This window comes from Ailuropoda melanoleuca, chromosome 16 (assembly GCF_002007445.2).
Source record: "Ailuropoda melanoleuca isolate Jingjing chromosome 16, ASM200744v2, whole genome shotgun sequence".
NCBI classification, from domain to species: domain Eukaryota; kingdom Metazoa; phylum Chordata; class Mammalia; order Carnivora; family Ursidae; genus Ailuropoda; species Ailuropoda melanoleuca.
This window is the reverse complement of record NC_048233.1, coordinates 75,034,277-75,058,326: the sequence shown is the minus strand read 5'-3', so window position 1 is coordinate 75,058,326 and position 24,050 is coordinate 75,034,277. Positions and strand designations below refer to the sequence as shown.

General features: G+C 39.5%; 1 protein-coding gene across 2 annotated transcripts in view; it reads left to right on the top strand.

Annotated features, from left to right (window-relative positions):
• CKAP5 (cytoskeleton associated protein 5) overlaps nucleotides 1–24,050 on the top strand; it is a 102,119-nt gene that overhangs the window by 1,165 nt on the left and 76,904 nt on the right. Inside the window, exon 1 of one of the 2 annotated variants that reach the window (XM_019802159.2) lies at nucleotides 22,351–22,471. The exons of the other annotated variant lie outside the window; for it this stretch is intronic. The gene's annotated coding sequence lies outside the window, so the exon portion shown is untranslated. Of the gene's footprint in view, nucleotides 1–22,350; nucleotides 22,472–24,050 lie in introns of those variants that run through there. 2 annotated transcript variants of the gene reach the window in all.

Here is a 24,050-nt window from a genome sequence, read left to right as displayed (position 1 = left end):
CCTGAAAAGTCCTTCTTTGACCTAAAGAGCCAATGTATTAAGCTAACAATCTTTTTGAAACTTGTAAGAAGTCTAAAAGATTTGGACTTTTCTTAAGTGACTGGACAAACTGTAATGTTGTTTTTATAAAATTTAATGATATAGAGGTGAAATCAATTTATTTTGCCAGCATAAATTAAACTTAGTTGGTCAACCATGAGAAAAAAATTTTTACACAAGTTTTCTAAGTCTGTTCACTGGAGCACTGGCAAGCAAGGGATTCTATAACAATATATCTTATACTTTGTTACTTTCACTGTTTCGATCATCAGCTTTGAATTATGAACAATAGTACAGCCTACAACTGACAGGTCAATGTTAGCAGAGCTTTTTCTTTTATTTATTTATTTAATTTTTTTAATTTTTAAAAAGATTTTATTTGAGAAAGAGAGAGAGAGAATGAGTGGGGGAGGGGAGGGACAGCAGGAGAGGGAGAAACAGGCTCCCTGCTGAGCAGGGAGTCTGATGTGGGGCTCCATCTCAGGACCCTGAGATCATGACTGAGCCAAAGGCAGACGTTTAACTGACTGCGCCTAACTGACTGAGCCTACCAAGCGCCCTGCAGCAGAGCTTTTCAATTGCAATAAATTTGAGTACCTTAATATTATGAACACTGTTCTAGATTTTGAGGTGGTAATTAGAAATAATAAAAACATCTTTAACAAGGCCTTAGGATATTGCTTAAAATCTTGATGTGGGGGGCGCCTGGGTGGCTCAGGCATTAAGCATCTGCCTTTGGCTCAGGGCGTGATCCTGGAGTGTTGGGATCGAGCCCCACGTCAGGCTCTTCCGCATGAGCCTGCTTCTTCCTCTCCCACTTCCCCTGCTTGTGTTCCCTCTCTTGCTGGCTGTCTCTCTCTGTCAAATGAATAAATAAAATCTTTAAAAATAAATAAATAAAATCTTGATGTGGAATGAAAACTTTTCTTTATTTTGAAGTAAAACCAGGCTCTTTTATGCTCCTTTGACTTAATGGAGTCTTGTTCATTCATTCAACACATTACTGAGATTGATGCCTACTGTGTGTTAAACACTGTTCTAGATTCTGGGAATATACCAGTGAACCAGAAAAAGACAAAGCTCCTGACCTAAGGGAGTTTGACAGTTTTATCTCTCAAACAATTTGCTGCAGCAAATTGTATTTTCTATAATACCTCTGGCCCAGCTCTGGTCCTTGAACAAAATAAATACTCAAATACTTTTATTAGCAATAGCTAACATTTGTTGAATAGTCACTGGGTGCCAGATTTTATCTCTTTTAACCCTCACAGCTTTTTACAGATGAGGAAACTGAGCCTTAGAAAGGTTATGCAACTTATTCAAGATCGTACAACTAATAGTATCTGAATTTGAACCCAAGTTAGTCTGTCTCCAGGGCCTTTGTTTTTAACCTATGGTTGTGCTATATGAAGTAATGAGATCTGTTAAGGAGAATTCAGGAGCACTTTCTTGGTAGAATACTCCCTCTCCCTTTTTTCTTAACACTTCTAGCAGAGCCATGAGAAAATATGAATGATAGGCATGGTAGTTTTTAGAGGGAAGATGGGGCAGTTCAAAATACATTATTTACTAGACAGCTGTTACTTTGGGGGAGATTCTGGGAGCATAAAATTGAGATCTTTTTTTTTTTTTTTTAAAGATTTTATTTATTTATTTGACAGAGATAGAGACAGCCAGCAGAGAGAGGGAGCACAAGCAGGGAGAGTGGGAGAGGAAGAAGCAGGCTCATAGCAGAGGAGCCTGATGTGGGGCTCCATCCCACAACTCCGGGATCACGCCCTGAGCCGAAGGCAGACGCTTAACCCCTGTGCCACCCAGGCGCCCCTAAAATTGAGATCTTGATCTAATTACCACTGATGGATTCCTGTTGAGCAATGTTGGAGTGGTTTGAGATCCTTAAATGACTTGTATTTTTACCTCAAGTTCACTTATCTCTTTCCTATCAGGGCAGTTACCCTCTTTATGTGAGATACCTCAAGCATGGTAAACTTACTCTTTTTGGCCTTTACATTTGCTGTTCTCTTTGTGTACCAGCTCTACTCAGGTCTCAACTCAAATGTTATCTCCTTAAAAGAGGCATTTTCTATGCTTCCAATTAGAGTAGTCTTCTAGGTCACTTTTGCCTCACTTTCCTTTTTTATTCACTTCATAGCATTTATCACTATCTGGTAGGTCATTTATTGTTTGGTTGTGTATTGTCTGATTTCCTTACAGAAAAAGAAAGCAGAGTACAGATTTTTTTTCCTTCTTTTACCTTTGAGGTTACCTCAGTGCTTAAGCAATGCTTGGAACAAAAAAGGTAGTCAAAAAATATTTGTTGAACAAAATTGGCCAAAACTGTCATAGTCTTCTCTATGTGATAAAGTGATAAAGACAGTAAATATATAACCAGAGCTGGCTGTGATACTGTGTCTTTAGATGTGAGCCGTATCTCAACAGACTAATTTGGAAAGTCTTCAACTAAGAAAACAGGAAAAAGGGTAGTTTTATGTTTGCGTCAACTGGGAGGAAAGGTAGATTTGGCTTCCCCACTCCTGTTGCTGCTGTTGTTGTTATTATTTATTTTTTAAGATTATATTTTATTTTTTAAGTAGGCTTCACGCCCAACGTGGGGATCGAACTCACAACTCTGAGATCAAGATTACATGCTCTACCAACTGAGCTACCAGGTGCCCCCTCTGTTGTTATTTTTTTATTTTTTATTTTTATTTTTTGAGGGAAAGAAAGGGCAGATGTGCACACTCACATGCAAGTGGTGGGGGACAAAGAGAGAATCCACACTCAGTGTGGAGCCTGCTGGGGCCTGCCACAGGGCTTGATCTCATGACCCTGAGATCATGAGCTGAGCCAAAATCAAGAGTTGGACACTTAACCAACTGAGCCACCCAGGTGCCCCTCTTTTTTTTTTTTTTTAATTTAAAAAACCTTCTATGGAAATTTTTAGGGGTATTGGTCAAGATATTTTAGGGTGTCCCATTACTGGAATTCATCTGATGTTTTTCTCATGGTTAGACTGGGGTTATGTGTTTTGGAGAGGATGATGGCAAGAGAAAGTGCCATTTTCATCATATCATATCAAGGATACATACTATCAGTATGATTTATGACTTGACATTGACTTTGATCACCTGGCTGAGGTAATGTTTGTCAGGTTACTCCTCTATAAAGTAAATTTTTTTTCCGCATTCCATACTGTCCTCTTTAGAAAAAAGTAACTGTGCTGCCTACATTTAAGGAATGAAGAGTTATGCTACCTGTTCTTTGGGGTAGAGTATCTATATAACTTATTGGGGTAGAGTATCTACATAACTTATTTGGAATTCTTCTGCTTGGGAAATTTCTCTCTAGCTCCTCATTTATTAATTTAGTCAAGTATTTACTTATATCAATATGGAATGAAGGATATCTATTTTATACTTTGAGTTATATTCCAATACTATTTTATTGCTCAGATTGTTCCAGCTTTGTCCTTTGGGAGCTCTTTCAGTTGACTCATGCGCCCCTTTAACATCCCGACATGAGTGTGTGTGTGTGTGTGTGTGTGTGTGTGTGTGTGTGTGTTTAATATAATCATTTTTTAACATTCCCCTACTTTCTGGCACTACAAGGTGCTCCAGGCTCATCTTGTGTATTTCTTGTCACAGTGCTAAAATCAGCTATTTCTCCAAGGAGCTCTGCTTCCTTTTTTTGAAGAATGGTATATAAGAAACCAAGATTTGGGCACTAAGTATTCTCATTGCTGCTTGCTTTCTTTTCTTTTCTTTTTTTAAAGATTTTTATTTATTTGAGAGAGAGAGAGAGAGAGAATGAGAGAGAGAGAGCACAAGCTGGTGAAGGGCAGAGGGAGAAGCAGACTCCCCACTGAGCAGGAAGCCAGATGCAGGACTCCATCTTAGGACTCCAGTATCACGACCTGAGCTGAAGGCAGATGCTTAACCGACTGAGCCACCCAGGCGCCCTCATTGCTGCTTTCTTTTAAGCCCTCTCAGCTAACGGAGCAAAGAGTTAGTTTTATACTAACTCTTGTATATAGACCTGTCTGTAAATATTTCTGTGTATAATCATCTGTAACTATATTTATTAAGTTAAACATGAGTTCTTACTGATCTCTCCAATTCTAGTCCATTACCACATAGACCATTCTAGCCTTCTCCCCTTGCTGATCTGTGAATTTTCCACATCAACAGTAGAAACCTGGCTTCCACCAACCATTTACTTAGTTGTTCAATTCCAGTATACATCTATAGCAGCGTCAGAGTTGTTAACCCATACTCTGATGGGAAACAACTTTATCAACAGAGTACAGTGCTTACGTACAGTTCCTTGTGCAGTTATTTTGTGTAATGTCCCTCCTTGAGTTTATCTGATATGTTTCTCGTTATTAGGCAAGAGTTACATGTTTTTGGAAAGAATGCCACAGAATGCTGTCATTTCATATCAGGATATGTGACATCAACATGATATCACCAATGATATTGATCTTGATCACTTGGTTAAGGTAGTGTTTGCCATGTTAATATCATGAGGTTACTATTTTTCCTTTTCTATACTGATTCTTTGGAAGTGAATCACTAAGTCTAGCCCACCCTCAGAGTGGGTGGAGGGCTTAAGTACCAGTTAAGAGTATCTGCATTTATTATTTGGAATTTCGGAAGGAAGATTTGTCTCTTCTCCCCCAATTCATTTCTTTATTCAACCATTTCTCAATATCAGTGTATCTATTTTGTACTTTTGGTTATAATTGGATTCTGTGTTACTTATTTTTTTGCTCAGTTGTTCCAGCTTTGACCATTGGGAGATCTTTCATGTTTGTTCTTCTGTCCCTTTGACATGCCTCCATCCTTTTTTTCTTTTTCAGCATTTCCTGACTTTCTAGATGCCCCAGACATTTTCCCTGGCCCAACCCTAGAATCAGTCATTTCTCCAAGGAGCCTTGGTTCCTTTTACTGGACAGTGATTTATAGAAACCAAGATCTCGGTGCTCCGTGTGCTCATTGCTGGGGGTGTCATTATTTCTAGGCCCTCTCAGTGAACAGAGCTAAGTAATATATGTATGTGTGCTAACCCATGTATATGCATATACATACAGTTGTTTCTGTATCTTTCTGTCTGTTTATTAAACTTAGTATGAATACATACACTTCTCTCCAACATTCAGAGGAAGCTTAGGTCCCAAACAGATGTCCTCTTTGTAACTTGCTTTTTACTGAGATCTAACTTTCCCCCCCAGTTAACACTTTTTAAGTGCCACAGAAAACATTGTTTTCCATGACTTGGTAACAGCAGTTATTTGACCTGGGATATGATCTTTGTTTAGAGATGTATTCAAAGCATAAATTCTGACTCAGCTGGAATGGTCAAATATTTTTGTCATAGCTATGGTGTCAGATAAGCCATGATGACCTCATGTCTCTTGACCTTGTCTCTTCAAACATGATTTTTGTGATTTTATGAAGAGATAAGAGACCTACTTCTTTGATCTCTTAATTATATTTTTTAGAGATTTGTTATTAATTAAAGTGATTTTTAGATCCTTTCTATAAAAATGAGAAAAAAATTGAGTAGTTTCAAGAATTTCTTGAAATGAAATTCATTTGTTTAATGTGGATGCATATTTGTTTTGTTTTGTTTTGTTTTTCATTTTTCAATCCTAAGACTTAAAGTAGCATTTATGTATCTGAAAGTCAACGACCAGGAAATAAACCAAAAAAGGCATTTCAGCAGCCTAAGTAGGTATCACAAATTTTATTGGCTTCCCTCAAATAGATCCTATTCTCTCTTAGGCACAGTTTCAGCTTGCTTGGTTCTTTAAATCAAGAGCTAAAACTTAAGAAGGCAGCGCTGCTACAAGCTAACTTAAAGTGTTAGCTTGATCAAAAGGATTGAGGAAGAAAAACTACAAAATGTAAAACATTAAAATTCAAAAAAGCCATATTGGAACCATTTAGATTTGGTGCAAGAGCCCCTCATATGTCTGTGGCAGTAATAGATTATCCTGAAAAGTTTAAATGATTATTAGTATACTAGAACATCTTATTCCTTAATCGCTTTTGTTGTTTTATTTTTTTTTTATTTATTCACAATGGTTTTTTTTTTTAAGATTTTTTATTTATTTACTTGACAGAGAGAGAGGCAGCCAGCAAGAGAGGGAACACAAGCAGGGGGAGTGGGAGAGGAAGAAGCAGGCTCCCTGTGGAGGAGCCCGATGTGGGGCTTGATCCCAGGATCCCGGGATCATGCCCTGAGCCAAAGGCAGATACCCCACGACTGAGCCACCCAGGTGCCCCCACAATGTTGTTTTTTTTTTTTTAAATAATAATTTTATGTCCTTATCCACTTGTACTATGAAGTCTCTAATTTGTAGATTTTAAGAATTTTTTTCAGTACTGTTATTCCACATTTTTCTTTTGGTCTTTTTTTTTTTAATGTACATTCTTTAAAAAAAAAAATGTCTCATGAGGGGCGCCTGGGTGGCACAGTCAGTTAAGCATCTGACTCTTGGTTTTGGCTCAGGTCATGATCTCAGGGTCTTGAGATTGAGTCCCACATTGGGCTCCACGCTCACTGAGAAGTCTGCTTGGGATTCTCTCTCCCTCTCCCTCGGCCCCTCCCTCTCCCTCAGCCCCTCCCCTCCCACTCGGACATGCTCGCTTGTGCTCTCTCTCTCTCTCTCAAATAAATCAATGATTTTTTTTTTTTAAGTCTCATGAGGGGCACCTGACTGGCTCATTTGGTAGAGCATGTGACTCTTGATCTTGGGGTTGTGAGTTTGAGCCCCATGTTGGGTATGGAGGTTACTTGAAAATAAAATCTTTAAAAAAAAAAAAAAACCTTGTGAAAGCCTCCTAGTCTAGAACTAGTATGAGTACTTCATTTGGGAGTAAAGACCAAATCTCATATCAGAAATCTCTGTGCAGTAAATAAAACCGTTTTTTATGCTTCTGAGGACTACTTGCCTATTTTGAGCAATGTTTAATGTGGGAGATTCCTCCAGGTAAAATATGGACAGTCCCTTTGAGTATTACAAAATGGCATTTACTTTTTAATGAATAGTAAATCTGCTTTCTATAGGATAAAAAGAATAGATTATCTGTACACCCAAAGAAGTAGTTTGTTTAAACCAGGGAAGACTTGTCTTTCTTGGTCCTGAGAGCTCTGTGCTAACTTAGGCCTTTCTTAGACCAGAAGACTGAAATACAGGTTAAAGTCTGAACTGAATCTAAAATCCCGGAATGACTGGGATGATACTTATAACAACACAATAATGGCAGCTACCGTTTCATGAGCGTTTGATAGTTGCCAGGCAATCTGTAGTACTCCTTTCTTGCATAAAGTCATGGGTTTGTATAATATGGCCCTTTTTAGCCCCTGTTTGGCCACTGGAGTTACAATTCTGTTTTTTACTTTTGCTTAGCTCTTTTTGGGCTTTCACACACAAGCCTGTAACATTCTTTATTGTCCCCACTCATTATCCCTTTGCCTGGCTAATCCCTATTAATTTCCTTTAGTTCTCAGCCTTAATTACAGGCATACCTCAGAGATACTGCAGGTTCAGTTCCAGACCACTGGATAAAGGAAATATCACAATAAAGTGAGTCAATTGAATTTTTTTTGTTTCCCAGTATATATAAAAGTTATGTTTACACTACGCTGTACTCTGTTAAGTGTGCAATAGCATTATGTCTAAAAAACCAATGTGTGTACCTTAGTTAAAATATATTGTGTGGGGCGCCTGGGTGGCTCAGTCAATTAAGTATCTGACTCTTGATATTGGCTCAGGTCATGGTCTCAGGGTCATGAGATTGAGCCCCACATCAGGCTCTTGCTGGGCATGGAGCCTGCTTAAGATTCTCTCCCTCTGCCCCCCCCCACTTGATTGTGCATGCTCTCTCTCTAAAAATATATGTTATATATATATGTGAAATATATATATCAATATTTATCTATCTATCTATATGTTAACCATCACCTGAGCTTTCAGCGTTTGTAATCTTTTCGCTGGTAGAAGGTATTGCCTTGATGTTGACGGCTGCTAACTGATCAGGGTGATGGTTGCTGAAGGTGGAGTGTTTGTGGCAGTTTGTTAAAATAAGACACCAGTGAAGTTTGCTGCATCGACGGACTCTTCGTTTCACAAACAATTTCTCTGTAGCATGTGATGCTGTTTGATAGCATTTACCCACAGTAGAACTTCTTTAAAAATTGGAGTCAGCCTCTCAAACCCTGCTGCTGCTTTTTTAAGATTTTAATCTTTTTTAAGATTATTTTTAGTTTATTTATTTGTCAGAGAGAGAGAGAGCACAAGCAGAGGGCAGTGGCAGGCAGAGGGAGAAGCAGGCTCCATGCCGAGCAAGGAGCCCGATGCAGGACCCTGGGATCATGACCTGAGCTTAAGCAGATGCTTAACTGACTGAGCCACCCAGGCAACCCCCTGCTGCTGCTTTACCAACTAAGTTTATGTGATATTTCAAATCCTGTGCTGTCACTTCAGTCTTCACAGCATCTTCCCCAGGAGTAGATTCTGTCTCAAGAAATCACTTTCTTTGCTCATCCATCAGAAGCAATTCCTTATCCATTAGTTTTATCATGAGATGGCAGCAGTTCAGCCGCATATTCAGGCTCCACTTCAGATTCTAGTTCTCTTGCTGTTTCTGCCACATCTGCAATTACTTCCTCCACTGAAGCCTAGAGCCCCTCAAAGTCCTCCACGAGAGCTGGAATCAGCTTCTTCCAAACTCCCGTTAATGTCAATATTTTGGCCTCTTCCCATGAGTCATGAATGTTCTTAATGGCATTTAGATGGTTTTCAATTTACTTTGCCCAGGTCTATCAGAGGAATCTCTATGGCAGCTACAGGCTTATGGCATGCATTTTATAAATAATAAGATTTAAAAGTCAGAGTTACTCCTTGATCTATGGCCTGCAGAATGGATGTTGTGTTCACAGGCATGAAAAGAACATTAATCTTCTATATCTCCATCAGAGCTCTTAGGTGACTAGGTGCATTGTCAATGAACAGTAATATTTTGAAGATTTTATTTATTTATTTTTTCAAAGATTTTATTTATTTATTTGATAGAGACAGAGACAGCCAGCAAGAGAGGGAACACAAGCAGGGGGAGTGGGAGAGGAAGAAGCAGGCTCATAGCAGAGGAGCCTGATGGGGGACTCCATCCCACAATGCCGGGATCACGCCCTGAGCCGAAGGCAGACGCTTAACCGCTGTGCCACCTAGGCGCCCCTGAAAATTTTATTTATTTATTTGACGGAGCACAAGTAGGCAGAGGGGGAGAGAGAATCAGGCCCCCTGCTGAGCAGAGAGCCTGATGCGGGGCTCGATCCCAGGACCCTGGGATCATGACCCAAGCCAAAGGCAGATGCTTAACCGACTGACTCATCCAGGCACCCCTGAGCAGTAATATTTTGAAGTGAATCTTTTTTTTTTTTTTTTTTTTTTTTGTGCAGTAGGGCCCCAAAGCGGGTCCAAAAAACTAAGAAAAATTNAAAACTGTTATAAACAGATGTGCTGTCATGCAGGCTTTGTTGGCTGGTTTATATAGCACAGGCAGAGTAGATTTAGCATAATTCTAAGGGCCCTAGTATTTTCAGAATGGTAAGTATACATCGGCTTTAACTTAAAGTCACCCAGTACGTTAGCCCCTAACAGGAGAGTCACCCTGTCCTTTGAAGCCAGGCATTGATTTCTCCTCTCTAGCTATGAAAGCCATAGGAGGCTTCATCTACATTGGAAATCTGTTGTTTAGTGAGGCCACCTTCATTGGTATCTTAGCTAGATCTTGTGGATAACTTGCTGCAGCTTCTCCGTCAGCACTTGCTGCTTCACTTTGCACTTTGATGTTAGGGAGATTACTGTCCTTAAGTCTCATGACCCAGCCTCTGCTAGCTTCAGACTTTTCTGCAGCTTTACCTCTCTTGGTCTTCACAGAATTAATTGAAGAGACTCAGGGCCTTGCTCTCAATTAGGCTTTGGCTTAAGAGAATGTTGTAACTGGTTCAATGTTTTATCCAGACAACTAAAACTTTCTCCACATCAGCAGTAAGACTGTTTGCTTTCTTACCATTTCTGCATTCATTAGAGTAGCACTCTTAATTTTTTTCGAGAATTTTTCCTTTGCATTCACAACTTGGCTAACTGGTATAAGAGGCCTCTAGCTTTTGGCTTAGCTTTGGACATGCCCTCCACACTAAGCTTAATCATTTCTGGCTTTTGATTTAAAGTGAGAAATGTGGGACAACTGGCTGGCTCAGTCAGTAGAGCATGCAGCTTTTAATCTCAGGGTCATGAGTTTGAGCCCCACATTGGGCATAGAGCCTACTTAAAAAATAAGTAAAATATTAAAGTGAGAAACATGCAAGTTTTCTTTTCACTTAAACATTTAGAGGTCATTGTAAGGTTGTTAATTGGCCTAATTTCGATATTGTTGTGTCTCAGAGAATAGGGAGGCCTGAGGAGAGAGAGAGAATAGGGAGGCTTGAAAGGCCAGTTGGTGGAGCAGTCAGAACCCAACAACCTTTATCGATTAAGTTTGCTGTCTTGTATGGGTATGGTTCATGGTGCCCCAAAACAATTACAAAAGTAATATCAAAGATCACCAATCAAAAAAAAAAAAGGATTACTGATCACAGATCACCATTACTGATCACAGATCACCATAACACTGATCATAACATCACCGTAAGTTTTAAGCATTGTGAGACCGACCAAAATGTGACATAGACAGTGAGTTATTGCTGTTGGGGAAATGGTGCCCATAGACTTGCCTGATGCAGGGTTGCCACAAACCTTCAATTTGTAAAAACCACAGTATCTGGAAACTGCAATAAAGTGAGGTATGCCTGTATCAATTTCTCGGGGAGACCTTCCCTGACCCCTGAGTCTAGATTAGGTGCCTCTGTTAAACCCTCATAGTAGCTGGCCCCTGGGCTACTATACTGTACAACCTATACTTAGCACGTAGCTGAGTGCCTAACAGTAACCTCACATGATCCCACAAGCAAATGTACTTGTGGGGCAGGGGGATAATGTGGATGTTAGGGGAGGATTCTTAGCATGTATAAAGCAAAATCTCATTTGATTTTTACAACATTTAGTTGAAACCTTAGGCAAGTTGCTTAATCTCTATGCCTCAGTTTCCTTGTCTGTAGAATGGAGATGATAATATTAACTTCAGAGTTTTAAGAATTTAAATGAGTCTGTACATGTGAAGTGCTTAGAATAGTGCCTGGCCCATAGGGAATGCTCCAGAAGTGTGTATTAAATAAGGAACCGCATGAAGATCGTACTGTTAGGACAGATGATGAAACTGAGGCTCAGCTAGTGTGTGACAAAGCAAGTCTTAGAACTCAGATCTAACTCCAGAGCCAACATGACAGGTTTAGATTGAATTTAATCTTGACTGGAGCTCTCTACAATCAGATTTATTGCAAACAACTGTTCTACTGCCATGGCTTTGCCAAAGTCAAAGATCCTAAAATTAAAATTACCCTCTTTCAATGGATTTTATAATAAAAATGGGTAACTAAGAAAACAGTGGCAAAACTCTCATAAAATTTTAAATCTGTTGCTGAGTGTTTTCACACTTTGAAAAAGGGCTTACTTCAGAATTCCATTAAATATATTTTCCTGACATATTTGAAATACACATTCAACATACAAAATTTTATTTATAAATAACTGAAGGAACACATTTATTATATATTTAAGACTTCTGTGGTTTGATGAAATGGCGCTATTTTAGGAATTATGTTAGAGTTCGAAGCACTCTGCTAGATACTGGGGTAATAAATAAGATTCAGTTCCTTCTTTCAAAGGAGATGTGGTGCCCAAAAAATGTTAAGGGGGAGAAGTGAGGCTTAGTTTATGGGATGAGTATAGACAAAACCAGCTTCAAGTTTCCAAGCTGGAATTTTAAAGTTTTAGAGCTTTTAAAAACATTGAAACTTGTTTTTGTTTTTTGTTTTAAAAAGGAATGGCTAAGAGGGCCTCTGGGTGGCTCAGTTGGTTAAGTGTCCAACTCTTGGCTTTGGCTCAGGTCATGATCCTCAGGGTCATGGGATTGAGCCCCCCTCAGCATGGAGTCTGCTGTCCCTCTGCTCTGACTTCTGCTCTCTCTCTTTCTTTCTTAAATAAATAAAATCTTCAAAGAAAGAAAGACAAGAAAAAAGAAAAGAAAAAAGAAAGGGAAAGGAAAGAAAGAAAGACAGACAGGCTAGGTATTAAAGTGAAAAAGTAAAAGTTCTTTGGCCAGCCCCTTAAACATACTTCTTAGAAGTAGTCATTGTTAACAGTTTTCTGTGGATCCTTCCAGAAAATTTATATGTGATTTCAAATATGTACAAAGTTGTATTCGTTTTCTATGGCTTCTGTAACAAATCACCACAAATCTGGTTGCTTTAAACAACAGAAATTTGCTCTTTCACAGTTCTGGAAGCCAGAAGTACACAGTTTAGGTCAGTCTCATGGGGCCATGTTCCTCCAGAGGCTCTTGGGGAGAATCCCTTCCTTGCCTCTTCTGGTGGTTGTTGGCATTCCTTAGTTTGTGTCACATCGCTTCAGCCTCTTCTAATCTTGCTCCTTCCTGCCTTTATGTGGCCTTCTCTGTGTGTGTTAAATTTCCCTCTCTTTCCTTATTAGAAGGATATATGTGATTGCATCTAGGACGCATTCAGATAATCCAGGATAATCTCCCCAACTCAGGATCCTTAATTTAATCACATCTACAGCAACCCTTTTTCCAAATAAAGTGAAATTTACAAGCTCTAGAGATTAAAATCTAGTGTCTTTGAGGGTAGTTATCAGCCTACTACCAATGTGTACATCTCCCTATATGGTTTTACTAAACACAGCAGTTAATTAGACTTCATATACTGTCTTACAATTTTCTTTTTAAATTTAAGCTTAGCATTTCTTCCACATTAATACTTAAATATTTACTTTAGTCTTCATCATCTGTTTTAAAATAGCTACAGAGTACTTTGTTGAATGGATGAATGTCTCACTTTTTAAAAGTTGTAAAAATACACAACACACAAAACTTACCATTTTTAATTAAGTACATTTTAAATTAAGTACATTCACGTTGTTGTGAAACAGATCTCCAGAACTTTTTTTCATCTTGCAAATGTGAGTCTGTACATTCTCTTTCCCCCTTCTCCCAGCCCCTGATAACCATCATTCTACTCTGTTTCCATGAATTTTACTAGTTTAGATACTTCGTATAAATGGAATCATACAGTATTTGTCTTTTTGTGACTGGTTTATTTCATTTAGTGTAATGTTCTCAAAGTTCATCCATATTGTAGCACGTAACAGGGTTTCCTTCCTTTTTAAGGCTTGTATTCCATTGTATGTATATACTACATTTTGTTTATCCATTCATTCTTCAGTGGACATTTGTGTTGCTTCTACTTTTTGGGTATTGTGAATAGTGCTACTTTGAACATGGGCGTACAAATCTTTTTGAGACCCAACTTTTAATTTTTTTGGATATGTATATGTATGTATGTACATATGTATACACACACTCAGAAGTGGGATTGCTGGATCACATAGTAATGTGGTATTCTATTTTTAATTTTTTAAAAAGACTTTATTTATTTATTTGACAGAGCAAGAGAGCCACAAGCATGGGGAGCAGCAGAGGGAGAGGGAGAAGCAGGCTCCCCGCTGAGCAGGGAGCCCAAACTGGGGCTCCATCCCAGGACGCTGGGATCATGACCTGAGCCGAAGGCAGACGCTTAACTGACTGAGCCACCCAGGCATCCTATTTTTAATTATTTGAGCAATGTATCATTTTCCATAGCAGTTGAACGATTTTATAGTCCTACCAGTGGTGTGCAAGGGTTCCTATTTCTCTGCATTCTTGCCAATATTTATTTTAGTTTTTTTTAATGTAGTAAACGTCTTAAGTGGAGTGGGAGTTGATAATCTCATTATAGCTTTGATTTGTATTTTTGATTTGTGTTTTTCTTTTTTTTTTTTAAAGATTTTATTTATTTATTTGACAGAGAGAGACAGCCAGAGAGGGAACACAAGCAAGGGGAGTGTGAGAGGGAGAAGCAGGCTTCCCGCCGAGCAGAGAGCCTGATGTGGGGCGCTATCCCAGGACCCTGGGATCATGACCTGAGCCAAAGGCAGACATTGAATGGCTGAGCCACTCAGGCGCTTGCTCCTTCCTTCCTTCTTCCCCCCCCCTCCCTCCCTCCCTCCCTCCCTTCCTTCCTTCCTTTCTTGTTAAGAGCGAACACACAGGCTTGCAAGTGGGGTTGGAGGGGAGGGTCAGAGGGTGAGGATGACAGAATCTTAAGCAGGTTCCACGCTCAGTGTGGAACCCAATGTGGGGCTTGATTTCATGATCCTGAGATCATGACCTGAGCAGAAATCAAGAGTTGGATGTTTACCTGACTGAGCCACCCAGGCACCCCTCTTTCTTATTTATTTGTTTGTTTATTTATTTATTTATTTGTTTATTCATTTATTTATTTATTTATTTATAAGAGAGCATGAGGGAGTGGAGGTGGGGGGAGGGCCAAAGGGAGAGAAAGAGAGAGAGAAATCCCAAGCAGTCTCCATGCCCAGTGCAGAGCTGCAAGTGGGATTTGAGCTCACAATCCTGAGGTCATGACCTGAGCCAAAATCAAGAGTTGGACACTTACATCACCGAGCCACCCAGGCGCCCCTCGATTTGTAGTTTCCTGTTGATTAGTGATGTTGAGCATCTTCATATGCTGTTGGCCATTTGTTTATCAAACTTGGAGAACTGTCTATTTTAGTCTTTTGCCCATTTTTTAAGGTGGGTTATTTTGGTTGTTGTACAAGTTTTTTGTATCTTCTGGTTATTAACCCCTTATCAGATATATGATTTGCAGATATTTTCTTCCATTCTGTAGGTTGCTTTTTTTTTTTGTAAAGTAGGCACTACGCTGGGTGTGGAGCCCAGTGCTGGGTTTGAACTCATGACCCTGAGATCAAGAGTTGATCGTTCAACTGACTGAGCCACCCAGGTGCCCCTGTAGGTTGCTTTTTTACTCTGTTGTGTCGTTTGATGCACAAAAGTTTGTACATTTGATGTAATCCCAATTGTCTTTTTTGCGTTTATTGCCTGTGCTTTGGGTGTCATATCTGAGAAATCATTGTCCATTTCAATGTCATGAAACTCTTTCCCTATGTTTTTCTTCTAGGAATTTTATAGTTTTTTTTTTTTAAGATTTTATTTATTTATTCGACAGAGAGAGACAGCTAGCGAGAGAGGGAACATAAGCAGGGGGAGTGGGAGAGGAAGAAGCAGGCTCATAGTGGAGGAGCCTGATGTGAGGCTCGATCCCATAACGCCGGGATCACGCCCTGAGCCGAAGGCAGATGCTTAACCGCTGTGCCACCCAGGCGCCCCAGGAATTTTATAGTTTTTTTATCTTACACTTAGGTCTTTAATAATTTTGAGTTAATTTTTGTATATGGTATGAGATAAGAATCCAGCTTTGTTCTTTTGCATGTTGATGTCCAGCATTTCCAACACCATTTAATAAGGAGACTTTTTTCCCCATTGAGTTGTCTTGGCATCCTTGTCAAATAGATCTTTTGACACTATATATGAGGGTTTATCTCTGGGTTCTCTATTCTGTTGGCCTGTTTGCCTGCATGCCAGTACCACACTTTTGATTACTGTCGCTTTGTAATATGTTTTGAAATCAGGATGTGTGAGTCCTCCAACGTTTTTCTTTTTCAAAGTAGTTTTGGCTATTCAGCATCCCTTGAGATTCCATATAAATTTTAAGATGAACTTTTCTATTTCTGCAAAAAATTCTGTTGGGGGTTTGATAGGGATTGTGTTGAATCTTTCGGTAGTATGGACATCTTACAAAGTTTTTCAATCCATGGACATGGCATGTCTTTCCATTTATTTGTGTTTTCTTTAAGCATTGTTTTGTCGTTTTCAGTTTTACCTCCTGATTTAGGTTTATTTCTAACCAAATGGATTTTATTCTTTTTGATGGTATTATAAATGGAGTTGTTTTCCTTCTTTTTGTTTAAGATTTATTTATTTATGTATTTATTTGAGAGAGAGAGAGAGCGAGAGAGCACAAGTAGAGAGGAGAAGGAGAAGCAGGCTCCCCACTGAGCATGGAGCCTGACGCGGGGCTTGATCCCAGAACCCTGGGATCATGACCTGAGCCGAAGGCAGACACCCAACCATCTGAGCCACCAGGCACCCCTGGAGTTGTTTTCTTAATTTTCAGGTTGCTCATTGTTAGTGTATAGAAACACAACTGATTTTTGTGTGTTGACCTTGTATCCTGCAAGTTTGCTGAATATATTCTCACAATTTTCTTTTGTGGAATCTCTAGGGTTTTATACATATAAAAGTCTGTCATCTGCAGACAGAGATAATTTTACATCTTCCTTTCCAATTTAGATGCTGTTTATTTTTTTGCCTAACTCCTTTGGCTAAAACTTTCAGTACGAAATTGAATAGGAATGGCTAGAACAGCCATCCTTGCCTTGTTCCTGATCTTAGAGGAAAAGCTTTCAGTCATTCACCATTGAGTATGATGTTAGCTATGGGCTTCTCTTAATGGCCTTTATTATGTTGAGGTAGTTCCCTTATATTCCTAGTTTGAATGTTTTTATCATTGAGGGTGTTAAATCTTGGCAAATGCCTTTTATTGTGTCAGTTGAGATGATCGTGTGGTTTTTGTTCTTTGTTCCTTTCTTTTTTTAAAGATTTTATTTATTTATTTGACAGAGACAGGGAGGAAGGGAACACAAGGAGGAGGAGTAGGAGAGGGAGAAGCAGGGAGCCCGAGGCGGAACTCAATCACAGGACCCCGGGGATGATGACCTGAGCGAAGGCAGATGCTTAACGACTTAGCCACCCAGGCGCCCCTTTGTTCTTTGTTCTTGTAATGAGTTATGGTGTACAATATTGGATGAATTTGGTATGTTGAACCATTCTTGCATTCCAGGAATAAATTCCACTGGACATGGTGTATAATCTTTTTAATGTGCTGTTGGATTCAGTTTGCTAGTATTTTCAGGATTTTTACATCAGTATTTATCAGCAATATTGGTCTGTAGTTTTCTTACAGTGGCTTTGGCTTTCATATCAGGGTAATTCTGGCCTCATAGAGTAAGTTTGGAAGTGTTCTCTTCAATTTTTTGGAAGAGTTTCAGGAGAATTGGTGTTAATTCTTCTTTAAATGCTTGGTAGAATTGTCCAGTGAAGCTGTCTCTCCTGGGTTGTTAACGTGTCACTTTCAAATACCCTTCAAATGATAGTTGATAGTAGTAGGATGTTCAGCTGGGTGTGGTGCCCCGAGTAGAGGCCATGGGAATGCCTGCTCTGACTATGATACTGACTTCTTGGTGCCACAAATTGTGCTTAGATGTGACTAGATGACTGAGAAACTCTCCTTCCCCATACTGTGCATATGGAGAAGGAGATACAGTTCATATTTCTGACTTCTTGAATCAGTGTTTTTAACCTTTACTACATTACTTTCTTTGCCAGGTGTAAGAGACTTATGATTGTGCTTTTTGAGTGTTTTGTGTGAATCTCTTCTTTTTGGCTTGGGGAGAGAATCTATTATTACCAGGGTGAGAGTACCTGGAAGCTCTCTCCTTTCTTAAAAAACCCACCCTCCCCCTCTTAAAAAAAATTAAAAAGAGAGTGCCTGGAAAAGGAAAATGATGGTAGAAGCTACATGCATGCAGACTGGTTTCAGATTATCACTACAACTGATACCATTCCTTTGTAGTAATTTAACCAAAAACTGAAGAGAATGAGGTTCTGAGATTTTACTACTGAAGTAGAAGCATTTTCCAAACATTTAACATTAGCTGCAGATGTTGTAGTACTGGAGAACTTGGAATTGCAGGCATGCTGTTTATCATGTATAAATAGTGGTTGTGGAACATTGTCTCATAAAATTTCAGAGGTGGGAGAGCTGTTAATACAAACTCCTTGTTTTATGCATGACAACACTAAAGCCACCAAAGATTCAAATGACGCCCCTAAGGTTTCACAACTAGTTAATGGTAGAACAGAGATTTGGAGATTTTCTTCTTTCCAGCCCAGTGCACCTCTCAGATTGCGGGGGGGGGGGGGGGGGGCGCGGAATTGCCTTCCTACACTTCTGCCTGAACACTGTAGTATATAACTTCCTAAATTATAAAATCCTACTAGCAAGAAGCAGAGCTTTTTTTTTCTTTTATTTTTAAGTTCATGGATGTTATGTTCTAAATTTAATATCCTCCTTGTACTTTTCTTGTTTTCATTTTTATTTTTAGAGGCAGGGGGAAGGGCAGAGGGAGGGGGGAGACAGGGCCCAACACAGGGCTCAATCTCACGACCTTGAGATCATGACCTGAGACCAAGAGTCAGTTATTTAACCGACTGAGCCATTCAGGTGCCCTTGTACTTTTCTTTTAAATTTAACCACAAACATATGTTCCTAAACAGTATATTGTTTAGTTTTATGTAATAATATTGTATGTTCTTTAGTACCAGCTCCTCTCAGCATGGTTTGTGAAATTCATCTGTGTTTTTGCTAATAGTTGTCTTCATTTGTTTTCACTGCTCTATAATATCTTTTCTGTGAATATACCACAGTTTATCCATTCTCCGTCAATGGGTATTTTAATTGAAATATAATTCACATACCATAAAATGTATCCTTTTAACAGGTACATACAATTCAGTGGCTTTTTAGCATATGCACATAATTGTGCAATCATCACTATCTAATTCCAGAACATTTTTATCATTCCAGCAAGAGACTTCATACCCATTAGTAGTCATTCCTCATTCCCCCTTTCTCTTTCTACCCGCCGCTGCCCCTGGCAACCACTATTCTACTTTCTGTCCCTGTGGATTTGCCTAACCTGGGCATTTAATAGGTCAGAATCATCCAACATACGGCCGTTTGTGCCTGGCTTATTTCACTCAGCATGATGTGTTCGAGGTTAACCCATGTTGTAGCATATATGGCTATTTCAGTCCTTTTTATGGCTGAGTGATATTCCAGTGTGTGGGTATATCGCATTTTGTTTACCCTTTCATCAATTGATGGATTTGGGGTTATTTCCCCTTTGGGGCTATTATGACTAATGCCGCTATTAACATTTATGTACCAGTTTTTGTGTGGACATAATGCTCAATTCTCTCGGTAATGGGTTGTTAATAGAAACATTTTCCAAAATGGATATATACCAGTTTCTTCATGCTCATGAACAATGTATCAAAATTCCAGACCCCCTTTTTAAAGCATTTTTTTGTAATAGTTGACAAAGTATTTATGATAAGTTTTTAAATATTTTCTTGAAGCTGCTTTTTGCTTCCTAATCAAGAGAATTATACTTTTGATAAAGATGTTTAATATGATTTATTATATAAAGAGATTGTTGATGCTGTGGATAAACTCATCTGAATGTTGGAAAACCAGTTCCACTGATAGATATATAATACATGCTTTGGTTTGTTCTGTTTACTAGGAGTACTTTTTGTTTAGCCTTGTAGCTTGTTGATCCAGATAAAATGACCAGATTTGACTCCTCATAGATGAGATTTGAAAGAGTAGTTTTCACTGATATTTCTCTTTGAAAGTGTTATAAAGTAGCATTCAAGATTCATACCAAATGATCAGTGACTAGTTTGTAAATGGAAGAGTACTTTACAAACCATTAACACTAAATTGTGGAAAGAACTGGCTTTAATTCATAGGTGTAAAAGTACAGAGCCATACTAGAAATTAGTACTAAGTAATAATCGAGTTACGCTTGAACTCTCAGACGTTGCTGGTGGAGGAGGAATGCAAATTGTTCATTTAGCCATTTTGGAAAACAGTTTGACGATTACTTATAAAATTAAACATATACTTACCATACCACCCAGCATTCCCACTCCTGGCTATTTGCCGAACAACGTTCATACAAAAATCTATAGCAGTTTTTTTCATAATTAAAAGCTAGAAACAACCCACTTATCCTTTAACTGGTAACATGGATGAACAAAATGTGTTAGATGATACAATGGAATATTACTCAGCAATAAAGAGGAACAGATTACTGATTGTGCAACAACATGGATGGTCTCAATTGTATTATAAGTGAAAAAAGACTACACACTGTATGATTTTTTTTTAAATGACATTGTGAAAAAAAAAAACAAACCTGTAGGAATAGCATGCTGATCAGTGGTTGTGGGGAGTGTTGACTACAAAGGAGCACCAGGAAGAATTTTGGGCTGATGGAGATGTTCTTAATTGTGGTGATGGATTCTCTGTGTCTGTCAAAATCATAGAACTACTAAAAAGAGTGAATTTTACTATATGTAAGTTATACCTCAGTAAACCTTACTTCAGAGCTCTCAGCTTGGGGAGTCTCTCCTCTTCTATATGTAGAGGAGAGGAGTCTCTCCTCTTCTATATATAATATTCATTAAACCATTTCCTAAAGTTTCCACGTTGCCATGTTAAGTAGAAGACTACTGATTGATAATTTGTTTAATTATGAAGGTTTTACATGTCCAGTTTGCTCTTTTCATGGTATAGTAAAGAAAAAAGCAATAACCAAAATAAGATGGGCTATGTTTAGACTGATATTTGGTAAAATATCTAAGAATTATTCAGGAATATTTATATAAAATGTGCATTTGGGACAAAAGATATAAATCCCTATAATAATAATCTTGACCTCTGATGTCTGAGACCGAGCTGTACAATTAGTGGATTGTTTTTTCCTCTCTCTCTAAATTTTTAATTCACTAACAAGCACAGCACTGGGTATTATCCGTGTGTGTGTGTGCATGCACACATATATTCACTGTGCTATGCTTATTGACAGTTATCTAGACTCCTGTCTCAAAGAAAGCGTTGGTCCTAATCTTTGTGATAAATATTTATTATTAAGTATTCATTTTGTATCATACTGGGAGAAAAGGATGATTAGGATACATTCTAGCCCTTGCCCTTGAGGTGCTCACAATCTAATGGGGAGGCTGATCTGCAAACCGTTACCCTCAGAGTAGTGTAATATGCTTCATGGGGATAAAATGAAAGGTCTTAATTACCTAATTCAAAAGTATCATTCACAGTTAAATGCACTTTAAAATGAGATTTTCTTGGCAGTTCAAAGTCACACTATTTCTTATCTGAATCTATTTCTGTTCCTGTCAGCCTGATCCTAGAATTCTCTAAGATCTTCTGAGACTTTGTAACCTCAGTCTGTTCCCTAGTAAACAGACCAGTCTTCATGCTTGTTCTTCAGAATCTATATTTCCACTTGAACCCATGTTTGAGATGGAGAATGTTAGGACACTTACAAATGGTCTTTCACTTCACTGAATTGATTCCCATACTTGTCTGGTGGTAGTTTAAGGCTTTGTAAGATGTGTTTATTCATCTAGATTAGGTGGAAGAATATAGGCTTGGTAAACACATAAATCTCTTTCCTGATGGTATGAGACACAGAATGCAGTCAAACCTTGTAAACTGAGATTGAGGAAAAATTGCTCCTATGGAAAGAAAATTAAAACTCATTGACAACCTATGTAGAGCCCAGAGACCATTACTTAACTCCCTGAGATAGTAATCCAGTTTCTACCACAATTTTCTCAAGAACTCTTCATATTAAATTGGATGGCTGCACATCACAAGCGTATTTGCATGTAAGATTTCTTTACATAGACAAGCTGTGAATTCTTGGTCAGTTTTTTAATTCTTGTGCCAATTCTTGGCACATTTTGCTCGCGAGAATGAGAATGCTTTCCATTTCACTTCCTATTACCTTCCTACCCATCTTCTGTCATTGTCTGGGATTTCTCATGTTGTGGAGAAGGAAGGCAGTAAAAAGGGCAAGGTGAAGCAATGCAGGCTGCCAGAATTCCTTTCTGGGCCTTTCAGTTACCATTTGAAGAATACTAACTGCTCAAATTAATGGAATAAGCAGTTTACATAATGGGAGCTATAGATTTACCCTGATGCTTTGGCTATTGCCTGCAGCAGTTTTTTTTTTCTTCCCTGGAGGAGGGATTAGGATTGTGATGGTAGGAACTGGTCATCTCTTTTGTTTCTGGAACATTGCCTGTGTTGCCCCCAAAGAAGAGGCCCACCCAGCCGGGGTGGAGCCTTCCTAGTTGGTCCTTCATTTGCCTCAAGCGTTGGAAACCCTGTGGGCTGGAAGCAGCACCCTGAGTCCTGCAGACCTCTGGGCGAAGGTGCGGCCCCTTTAAGCCTTCAGTGTGTGCCGGGAGGGGGCTGAGGTGGGGCGGGCACTCTGACAGCGAGCTCTGGGCCCCGCCCCCGGAGGAGGCGTTTCCCAGCGGCCCTCCGCACCAATGCCGCCGCGGCCCGCCGGGTATTCCTGCTGATTTTGCTCGGACCGTAGGGCCCCCAGACCTCTCCCTGCTCAGGGAGCGTAAGTGTCAAACTGCGGGCGAGGGTCAAGCATCCTGTGCTCATGCCGGAAGTCCTGGTGGACAGTGCAGGGGACTTTCCTGGCCTATCAGAGGCTTAGGCTGCGAAAGAGCGTAAACAATGCCGGCTGCAGTGAGCTAAAGCCTGGAGCATCTGCTCCACTTCTGGGTGGTGACAGCAGCCCTAGGGTGCTTGTTTGGATATGCAGTGGTTGAGCGGTATCCACGACCCGGCTTTGCCCCAGCCTGGTTCCTACTTGGGGTGAGGAGAGGGTTGCTTTTACCCGAGTATATATAACCCCATTGAGCTGGATGGGTGGAGCTGGATCTCGTGTCCTGGGCCTTGGGTCCTTCGCCTGGGATTTGGAGACCTGGGTAGTTTAGGGATGAGTAAGCATTAGATTTTCAGCTACCATGGTGCAGTTGAGCAGTAACTATGGAAGTTGACCTAATTCACAGCCGGGTTTAGCTTTCCATCTCCCCAGAGGCCTGTGTTGGTGTGGGTACCCCTTTTGGAGACATTAACAGTGATCGATTACTAGAAAGAGTCTAGTTAGTCTTCAATCTTCTGTCCTGCTGATATGAATAGCAGGGTGTGTAAGAGACAGCTCAGAGACAGCTCTTTACCCCTTCCCCTTCAGAGGGAATTTGGGAGAGTCCACCATCCCAGGATGAGGGCAGCAAGCACACCCAAGTTTGCTGAGATAACCTGCTAGAGAAGCCGTTCAGATTTCTGTCCTCCTGATAATGCAGAATAGTCCAGCAAGAGGTTAATACTTGTCCTTGTTAATGGGAATTACCTGGGGGCAGTAAGGTTTTTTAAATTAGATGGAAGGGCTTGTCATTTTGTTACTGGTTATTTAGAGATGAGCTTTTGTCTGGCTTGGCCACGTAATAAAAATCTTAAATTTTCTATGACAGTTACATAATTGTTATGCTTCTTTAGTCCATTTGTCCTTTTGATACAAGGTTTGAGTAAAGCTTTCTGGGCTTGTATGTGTATTCAGTTTTATCCCTGTATTATAATAATTATTTTGGGGGGGGTGAGTCTATCATTATACTTCATTGGTCATTCAAAGGGGTTGCTTTTTGAGTGGGCAGAAATTTTCCTCAAACTTCCCTCACACTTATTCTATGGTGTTGTAGTAGCATTTCCTTAGCCAGAAGTGAGAGTCCAGGAATGGTAATCAGATCCAGATCTCTTGTATTGTGATAGTGAAGAGCTTTTGTAGGTCAAGAGCTTGGGAATTAGCCATAAAATAGTTTCACTGCCACAGCTTCTTCTGAAGTAGAAAGCTAAAACAGTCTGTTTAGTAGCTGTGTAGTTATTCTTATAGACTGTCAAGTTACAAGAACTTAAAATAAAAAGATACTACACTTGGACCCATGAGTGGTGCGGTGCGGCAGAGTTGGTGGACTAAGAGAAAGGAGATAGAGATTGTAGGCCCAGCTCTAACATTACTCATGACTTAATCTCTTGGTGCCTTACTTTTAGCTGGTTGATGAATGAGAAAATGCATAGATTGCTTGGGTCTGTATGTTATAATACATAATGCATACTTAATAGGTAATTTGTTACTT